General features: G+C 41.2%; 2 pseudogenes; both read left to right on the forward strand.

Moving 5' to 3' along the window:
* The first annotated feature begins 2,576 nt into the window (after positions 1–2,576).
* LOC114093212 (polyadenylate-binding protein 4 pseudogene) lies at positions 2,577–6,158 on the forward strand (annotated as a pseudogene).
* A 155-nt stretch (positions 6,159–6,313) lies between these two features.
* LOC139701345 (polyadenylate-binding protein 4 pseudogene) lies at positions 6,314–7,493 on the forward strand (annotated as a pseudogene).
* Positions 7,494–9,999: the final 2,506 nt, after the last annotated feature.

Genomic DNA, 9,999 nt, shown 5'->3' on the forward strand with positions numbered 1-9,999 from the left:
TTAAACACTTGTTTCTCAAGAGCTTAATATATGAGACAGGCTGTGTGCTAACTGCTAGAGATACAGCAGCCAATAAGACAGACACGGTTTCTGTGGTGGGCAGAATGGTGATCCCCAAAGATATCCATAAATTTTAAATTTTAGAGCCTATAAATATGTTAATTTACACAGCAAAAGGGACTGTGGAAATGTGATTAGGTCAAAGATTCTTTTTCTTTTTTCTTTGATGGTACTGGCATCAAACCAGGGCTTTTCAAATACTAGGCAAGTGCTTTACCCTTGAGCCATACACCCAGGCCAGGTTAAGAATCTTGAGATGGAAGATTATCCTGGGTTATTTGGGTGGCTTCAATGTAATCGCAAGGAGTTTTATAAGAGGGAGGAAAACAAATTTAAAACCCAACCAAAGCTGAGATTAGTATAAGGCAAGTTAGGGACTAGCATTTGAAGCAAAATTAAAAAAGAGAAAAGGGAAGGGAGGCCAGAGGGTCATATTGAGAGAAGGAGTTGTGAGGAGACAAAATAGAAGAAAAATAAAATCCCATGAAAGAAATAGCAATTATTTAATATTTATTTTTTAGTTGTAGTTGGACACAATACCTTTATTTCACTTATTTTTATGTGGTTCTGGGGATCGAACCCAGGGTCTCACATGTGTGAAGCGAGTGCTCTACTGCTGAGCCACAACCCCAGCCCCAAGAAATAGCAATTTAAATAGCACCACTCTGTATGCTAAGTCCATCCATGGCCTGGAGAAGTTAGGATGAGTAATGTAATTTCTCAGTTAAGATAAGGTCCTTTAGCTGTCCTTGTTCTTCTCAGAGTATGACTATTTCACCAATCTTACATAAGATTTAAAATACTTCCAAGGTTAATTGTGACAATGCTTGATTTTTGTGTCAAACACTTTTGAACCCAACCCCTATAAAAGCGACACTGTACACATCTGCATGAGATCTGTTATGGTTTGGATATAAGGTGTCCCCCAAAAGCTCCTGTGTTAATGTGGGAATGTTCAGAGGTGAAATGATTGGACTGTGAGATCTGTAACCTAATCAGTTCATCCTAGTTTGAATGAACTAGGTGGTAACTATAGGCAGGTGGGGCTTTGGCTGGAACAGGCGATTCACTGGGGGCAATTCACTGGGGGTGACCCTGGAAGGGTTCATCTTTTCAACAGCCCTTTCACCCTTTTTTTTTCTGTTTCCTGGCTACCATAAATGGAGCTGTGCTCCTCCACCACGCCCTTTCTCTGTGATGTTCTGTCTCACCTTGGGCCCAGAGCAATTTGGCCAACCATGAACTAAACCTCTGAAATCATGAGGCAGAATAAAATTTTCCTCCACTAAGTTATTCTTGTTGGGTATTTTGGTCACAGAGACAAAAATTTACCTAACACTATGTCCACGAATATGCTGAAACTCAGTGCAAGACCAGAAACATCAGGATACTCTATAATATTTCAGGACAGAGGAAAGGAAAAAGGAAGGATCCTGGAGAGGGTGGAAGAGAAATTCTGGCTACAGATCATTCCTAATAATGATGGTATTCTGCCTTTTCTGAGATGATATTCACAGGATAACACTACTCTTCTTACATGTAATGTGGGCCTTAAACAGTAGCCATTTGGAAGCTACCCTTTGTAGCAGCAAGTGTGGTTTCTCTGTTCTGAACATGGTATCATGCTAACAGGGTCCTCCTTTTAGGGTCCTCCTTTCCATCAGTGGGAAACACCAGTCAGCTGACTCTATCCATGTGAACTATCCATGACTCCAAAATCTGACCTGAGCCATGTGTACTTTCTTTTCCATACGTGAACTTTAAAGGGAGTGGACCTCGTTATGTCTTCTCTCAAGACCAGGGGAACTTCAGGCCTCATTTCTCCCTTTACATGCTTGGGTAGCTTGTCTCCTGGCAGGCACTTGGGTTTCATGGTCCTGGTTGATAATCATTATCAGATTTCTCCTATCCACTGCTTCCTTACCTTGACAATAGAGTTTCACTTTAATGTCAAACCAATTGCTTCTTTGGACATTTAGGGTGATGATTCTAGCAGTGGTGCATCCCTTGCCTAGGAGAAAAGGAAAAGTGAATGGTGATTCTTCTGAGGTTAAAGGTTGTGGAGTTGGCACAAATAGCTCAGAATTGCCAGATAATTTCCATTCTGACCTAGCCAACCAAGGGAATGGCTACATTAAGAGAACATCCAAGCTCTTGCCCAGCTGTTCTCAGGCTGGGTAGGGCAGAGCTGAGACCATGTTATATACCCATTGTGGGGGCCTTTTAGCCCCAGCAAAAGCATCAAAGCCAGAGCTGTTCATCTGTTGTAGCAGGATAGAAACTGGGGATTAGAAGGGCCATTAGAAGGGCCATTTTAGATTGAGTGTGTGTGTGTGTGTGTGTGTGGGGTACTGAGATTGAACCCAGGGGCTCTCTACTACCGAGCTATATCATCAGCTCTCTTTTTATTTTTATTTTGAGACAGGGTCTTGCTAAATTGCCCAGGCTGGCCTCAAACTTGGATCTTCCTGCCTCAGCCTCTCAGGTCGCTGGGTTTATAGGCATGTGCCATTGCAATGGGCTTGTGAGTGTGTGTGGGAGGATGCATGGGGTACTGAAGATCAAACCCAGGGCCTTCGCACATGCTAAACAAGTGCTCTACCACTGAATTAAGTCCCTAGTCCTTAGATTTAAAGTTTCATTTCTTTTAATTTACAAATGAAGAATTTAAGGCTCCAAAAGGGAGTCTTAAATGTTCGAATCTTGAACATTTGCATTGGGGGCAGAGATAATTCAGTTATTGTCTTTTGACCTCTAATTCACTATCTATTCCTCCACACTAGTACGTCCTGAACTGTGTTCAGCGGTGCTTTGTGTTGACCGTTTTCTTTATCACCAGACTTCTGAGCCTTTACTTCACCAATACACACTGTATCTTTCTAAGAGGGGCATAGAGTTTTCAGGCTTTTCCAAACTTTTTCTATCAGATTCCTTTTTTAGATATTGTGCCTGTTTACATTCTCCAGGAGAGGATTAATGGATTTTTCATAAAGACTTATGAAATGCTGCCCTATATCTGCTGTTATTGTTATGTGCTGCACAAATAAATTTCCCACACATGATCCCTACGATTCACATTATGCAGCACTGACGCCGAGACACGGGATACTTGGCCCATGGGCAAACTTCCCTGTCATGCTGCATTGGTACTGCAGTGGACTCTCTCAGAAGGCAGATGTGGGGTGGGGTGGGGGTAGGGCCATGAGTAGAATAGGCTTAATGGTCACCTCCTCTATGCTATGCAGACTCACTTCAGAATGTATGGGTTTCAGCCTTTGCTTGACAGGCATTTATTGTGCTTCCGTGATATGTCATAGACTTAACCACTGAGGCACATCCTCAGCCTTTTCCTATATTATTTTAAGTCAGGGTTTCGCTAAGTTGCTCAGGGTCTTACTAAGATGCTGAAGCTGGCTTTGAACTTGCAATCTTCCTGCCTCAGCCTCCTGAGCAGCTGGGATTATAGGCGTGCATCACCACACCCAGCAGGACTATTTTTCTTATTCATTTCCTAGTCCTAGAGCTTATTCCAGTGCCTGGTCCATAACAGGGGATCAACAAATGTTCACTGAATGAGGTTTGACTGGGAACTAGGTGATCTTGTCAAATTTCTTTGCCTTTTGAAGTGTAAGCTTTCTTAATCTGCTCAATAAGGAAATGTTAGCTCTTCCCCAAGAATGTTATGAGAACTAAATGATAAGTGAATATAAAAGCTTTCAGCATGGCACCTGGCTAATAGGAGGCAACACCTACATATTTTCTAAGAGTGAAAGAGGATTCCAAAATGCATCTGTTCTAGCCCTCTGCTCTCATGTCATCAAAAAGTGTTGAGGGGCCAAAGTTGTGGCTCAGTGGCAGAGCGCTTGCCTAGCATGTGTGAGACACTGGATATGATCCCTGGCACCACATAAAAGAAATAAATAAATAAACAAATAAAATAAAGCTATTGTATTCACCTACAATTAATAAATATATTTTTAAAATGTTGAGCCAATCTCCTTATTCTCCAGGCTAAATGCCACTTTAGATTAAAAGAAGAAGATGGTAAGGCGGTGCTCACTATGGGAATGCATATTAGATTGGGTTTCAGTCCAGAGAACAACCCTTTCAAGGGCAAGATCTTCAGAGTGTGTTCTGCCTTGGTCACATCTAAGTAGGTGAGCACAGCTGACAGATTAAGAAAGTCAATTGCTTCTCTGACTCTCATAAAACCATCATCATTCCAGACTTCTACCACTCTCTGAATCAGGAAGGAAAGAGGAAACAGAATCAATGGTGCCAGGCATTATGTCCCAAAGATAGGGTGCTATTTCTAAACTGTCTCCCTTCAATCCTTTTTACTTTCCACTTTCAGGATAATATTCATTTGCCTTTCTAATTGGGAGTGAGGAGATAGGAAATAGGCATAATTGTGCAAGAGAAGAGAAGACAGGCTTGGATGTACTGGCTATGGTTTTATTGTAAAGAGGTGAAGTTTTCTTACCCTAAATTTTCCCTTTAAATAAGGATGGAAGCCACAGAAGGTCTTTTTTTTTCTTCTTCTTCTTTTGGTGCTGGGGATCAAACCCAGGGCCTTGTGCATTTGAGGCAGGCACTCTACCAACTGAGCTACATCCCCAGCCACAGAAGGTCTTAAGATCTAGCCACATGAGCCTATTCTAGTCTGATTTAGGACTAGAATTTGGCAAACTGAAGAATTCTACCCAAACCCAGGGCACAGAGCACCATCTTTTGCAGGTGTCTGTGGACACTGCTGTTCTGAACTGAACCCAATTCCTTTACTAACCCTGGAAAAGGCCAGTGATTCAAGGCCAAACTGTTGGAGCAAGGGAAAAGATTTATTTGGAAAGTTGGCAAACCAAAGATGGATAACTATCACCAACAAAGGCCATCTGCTTGAGGCACAAGGCTTATATGGCAATTTGGGGGAAGTATGTTTTTAGTCTATGAGTCTGTGGGGGAGGGTTGTAAATTCCTTCCACCTCTGTCTGCTTTTCTGATTCACATGTGGTTGTTATCTGAAAGTCACTCAGTATCCAGGTTCTGTAAATCTAGGGAAAAGTTAGTGATTAGTAAGTTCTATGACTCATGTCATTTTAGTTCCTTTTCCCCAGAATAGCCAACCTTGCAGTTTAAGATACAGAATAGTGTGGAGAACAGAAAGCAGCTTTTTTTCTGGAGAAGAGCTTTAACCTGTTTGGTGGCTTCAGTCAGAGGTGTCATCTACAGCAAAGCTGGTGGGAGACTAATGATTAATTGCTCAGCTGTGTGACCTTCCAAAATAGTGATTTTAATAGTCTATTAGGGACTCAGTGTAGAGAACTTGCTTAGCATGTGTGAGGCACTGGGTTTGATTCTCAGCACCACATATAAATAAATGAATAAAATAAAGATCCATCAATATCCAAAAAACAAAACAAACAAACCAAAAAAAACCTTAAAAATAAAAAAAGTCAACTAAATGCCTATGTTAGCTTCCATCAGCCAGCCACCACTGAGCAGACCTTGGATACCATGAACTTTGAAGTGATTAAGGGAAAACTGATCTGTATCATGTGGTCACAGAGGGATCCCTCTTTGAGAAAATCTGGACAAATCTATAGATAAGAAGGTACTTTATGAAACTTTGTCTGCTTTTGGGAACATTCTGTCTTGCAAGGTAGAGTGTGATGAGAACAGCTCTAAGGGTTTATCGCCTTTGAGACCCAAGAGGCTGTGATAAGGCAGTGGAGAAGATGAACAGCATGCCCCTCAATGACAGCAGAGTGTCTATGGGCAGATTTAAGTCTCACAAAAAACAGGAAGCTGAGCTGGGAACCAAAGCTAAAGGATTCACCAATGTTTATATCAAAAACTTTGGGAATGGGGCTGGAGATATTAGCTTAGTTGGCAAAGTGCTTGCCTAGCACGTATGAGGCCCTAGGTTCAATCTCTAGCATCACCACCAACACCACCACCAAACAAACAAACAAAGAAGCCACTTTGGGGAAGAGATAGAGGATGAGAGTCTGAAAAAGGTATTCAGACAGTTTGGTAAGATTCTGAATGTCAAGGCAATGAGAGATCCCAGTGGGAATCCAAAGGCTTTGGCTTTGTGAGTTGTGATAACCACAAGGACTTTCAGAATTCAGTTGTAAAAAAAAAAAAAAAACTTGTAGGATTATATTTATTTTAATTTCATTTTGACATTAATGTTAAACAAAAGTTGCCACTAAATGTATGAAACTAAGCAGTAGTAGTTAAAAGTGCATAAATGTCGGGCTGGGGTTGCAGCTCAGTGGTGGAGCACCTACCTTGCATATGTGAGGCACTGGATTCAATCCTCAGCACCACATAAAATAAATAAATAAATGAAATAAAGGTTTTGTGACCATCTACAACTAAAAGTATTTTTAAAAAGTGCTTAAATGCATCATAGCTTATTTATTTCAACAAAATGTGATGTCAGGAAAATATTTGGTCACCAATGGTAGACATTTGTTTCCATATTATTGTTAAATAACAAAAACACAATATATCATAATTATAATATATAATTAAATAAGTCATGTTTATTATATAAATATATGTGTACACACTTTCAGTTTAAACCTTGATACGTAAGAAATTTGAAATATACTACTTCAATTTTTATGATAAATAAAATGCCAAACAGAAAAAAAGAAAAGAAAACCATGAGGATGCCAATAAGGCGGTGGAAGAGATGAATGGAAAAGAAACCAGTGGGAAAGTCATATCAATAGGCCATGAACAGAAGAAAGGAGAACGACCGGGCACAATGGTGTACATCTATAATCCCAGTGGCTTGGGAGGCTGAGGCAGGAGGATTGTGAGTTTAAATTCAGCCTCAGCACTTTAGCAAGGCCCTAAGCAACTCAGTGAGACCCTGTCTCTAAATGAAATACAAAAAAGGTCTGGGGATGTGGCTCAATGGTTAAGGGCCCCTGGGTTTAATTCCCAGTAAACACTACCCTCCATGAAGAAAGTAGAACAGCAGGCTGAATTAAAACAAAAACTTGAGTGCTGAAACAGAAGAGAACAAATCAATACCAGGGGGTGAATCCCTATATTAAGAACTTGGAAGACATATTGATGATGAGAAATTAAGGAAAGAGTGTTCTCCTTTTGGATCAATCACCAGTGCTAAGGTAATGTTGGAGGATGGAAGAAAGCAAAGGGTTTGGCTTCATCTGCTTCTCATCTCCTGAAGAGACACCCAAAACAGTTCCTGAAATGAATGAACACATCATGGGTTTGGGGGGAAGGAAGAGAGAAAGGCCCACCTGACCACTCAGTATATGCAGTGGTTGGCTAGAAGGAGAGCTCTCCCTGCCAAGGCCATCTTAAATCAGTTCCAACCTGCAACTGGTGGCTACTTCATGCCAGCAGTTCCGCAGCCTCTGGGAACACCTCCATATTACACACTTAACTAGTGAGCACAGATGAGGCTGGCAGCAATGTGGGAGACCTCAAGGCTTTTAAGGAATGACAAGTGCTATATGCCAGTCCATGTCTTGTCTTACTCTTCACCATCTATCTCCAACGGTAATGCTCCGGCCTCTTGTGGCCTCCTTACTGTCACTCAGAGTTGTGCCAAACCTGACACTTCATGCTGGAGTTGCTGCTGATGCTCCTCCAGCTGTGGCACCACATAAGTATGCCTCCAGCACTCACAGCCCTCATCCTGCCATACAGCAGGCACTCACCCTGCAGTCCATGTACAAGGACAAGAGCCTCTGACTGCCTCCATGCTGGCTGCAGCACCACCTCAAGAACAGAAGCAAATAATAGGAGAACATTTGTTTCCACTCGTCCAAATAATACATTCAAACCTGGCTGGAAAGATCATGGGAATGCTGCTGGAGATCAAAAATTCTGAGCCATACACATGCTGGAGTCCCGTGAGTTTCTCACTCCAAGGTGGATGATGCTGTGGTCTATAGGCTCATGATGCCAAGAAAGAAGCTGCCAAGAAGATGGGCACTGTTGCTAGCTCTTAGACAAAGAAAGGCCAATTCAAAAGTCAAACGACCCCTTGTGGAAATCAGCTCAAGGTTTGAAGACTTTCTAGTTTGTCTATGGACCTCAACATCAAGAACCACAAGTTGCACATTTATTGGGTCATTTTGAACTAAAAGGTCAATTATGAGATGCCTAGAATTTTTCAATTATTAGGCTATATTATCTGAGTTCTGCTATATCCCAGACAGTTTTATTTTTTTCCCCCTAGTGGGATTTGATTCCCCCCCCAAGATGGTTTTATTTGATGTACCCAAATCTTAAGTTTCTTAACAAAGAAAAATTTTCCATAAAAAATAGTCAACTAAAGGCAAGTGAAGCTAGAGGGTTTATTTAGAGTTTTTTCTCAGTGACAGTTCAACACTTATTTACTGCCTTTTTACCTTGGGCCAGGCACTGTGCTAAGAGCTGGGAAGACAATACTAATAAGATATGGTACTTGGCCTAGGACAGTGACACATACCTATAACCCCAGTGACTCAGGAGACAGAAGGATCACAATTTCAGGGCCAGCCTCAGCAACTTAGCAAGACCCTGTCTCAAAATGAAAAATAAAAAGGACTGAGGATGAAGCTCAGTGGTAAAGCGTCCCTGGGTTTAATCCCAAAACCAAAACTAAAACAAAAAGATATGGTGCCTACTCTATTGTTATCCTAATTTTACAGATGAGAAAACCGATATATAGACAAGGTAAGTAATCACCCCAGATCACAAAATAGAAACAGGGAGAACTAGACTCCAAAGCCAGAAGTCTGTTTGGTAACTTCTAGGCTACTCTGCCACTTAGGCTGATCAAATGCTCTTCTGGTACTAACAAGCCTCAAAACTGCTGGGGCTCAGAATAGAGAGTTCATTAAAAGATTCCACCAACTAAGACCAGCTCTAGCTAATGACAGTTTATATTTTTGTCTTAAAATAAGAAACTTTGGTGAAAAGACCTGCTGAACTTGCTGATGTTATATTTAAACTTTTGAGCAAATAATCTGACTCTTAGAATGACTCATCTAATACTGGGAATACAAGAGTGAGCGATCACTTGACTAAGTAATACAGGCCTCTTTGGCTGAACAAGGCACTGTAGGGAATATGATAAAAGTCACCATGCATTTCTATATTGATTCCCCAGACACTGAGGAACAGGTTTATAAAGAAAAAAGAAAAAGAAGAGAATCCAGCTGGACACTGTGGTGCACACCTGTAATCCAAGGGGGTCAGGAGGCTGAGGCAGGAGAATCTCAAGTTTGAGGTCAGCCTCAGCAACTTAGCAAGACCATAAGTAACTTAGTGAGATCCTGTTTCAAAATTAAAATATAAATAAATAAAAAGAAAAAAATGAAATATAAAAAGGGCTGGGGATGTGGCTCAGTGGTAAAGCAAACCTGGATTCAATGCCCAGGACCAAAAAAGAAGCAAATTCAGACTGTAATTTATAAATGATCCATATTGGGTGGGCTAACATTAAAAACACTCTTAGGGGCAGGGGTTGTGGAGTGGTAGAGCACTCACCTAGCATGTGTGAGGCACTGGGTTTGTTTTTCAGCACCACATAAGATAAATAAATAAAGGTATTGTGTGCATCTACCACTAAAAAATATGTTTAAAAAAACACTCTTAGACTAGTGCCTGATACTTAGTGAGTCCTATGTGACTGCTCAGTCAATAAATAAAATATAGACAAATAGATGTATAGGGAGACCTTGTGATGACACCCACACTATGGTGGCTCTGAGCCTCTTTTCATATCCCTGCCCGCAAGTGGCCTTAGAAAAACTGTTTTGTGGCAGGGGGCTGGGGACTGAACCCAGGACTTGGAGCATGCTGGGCAAGGACTTGTCCATGGAGCTACATCTCCAGCCTAAAAAAGTATTCATTTCTGAACCATAGTATTCTTGCCTTAGTACTCCATTTCAGGTGCAAAAT

This window comes from Marmota flaviventris, chromosome 8 (genome assembly GCF_047511675.1).
Source record: "Marmota flaviventris isolate mMarFla1 chromosome 8, mMarFla1.hap1, whole genome shotgun sequence".
Lineage (NCBI taxonomy): Eukaryota > Metazoa > Chordata > Mammalia > Rodentia > Sciuridae > Marmota > Marmota flaviventris.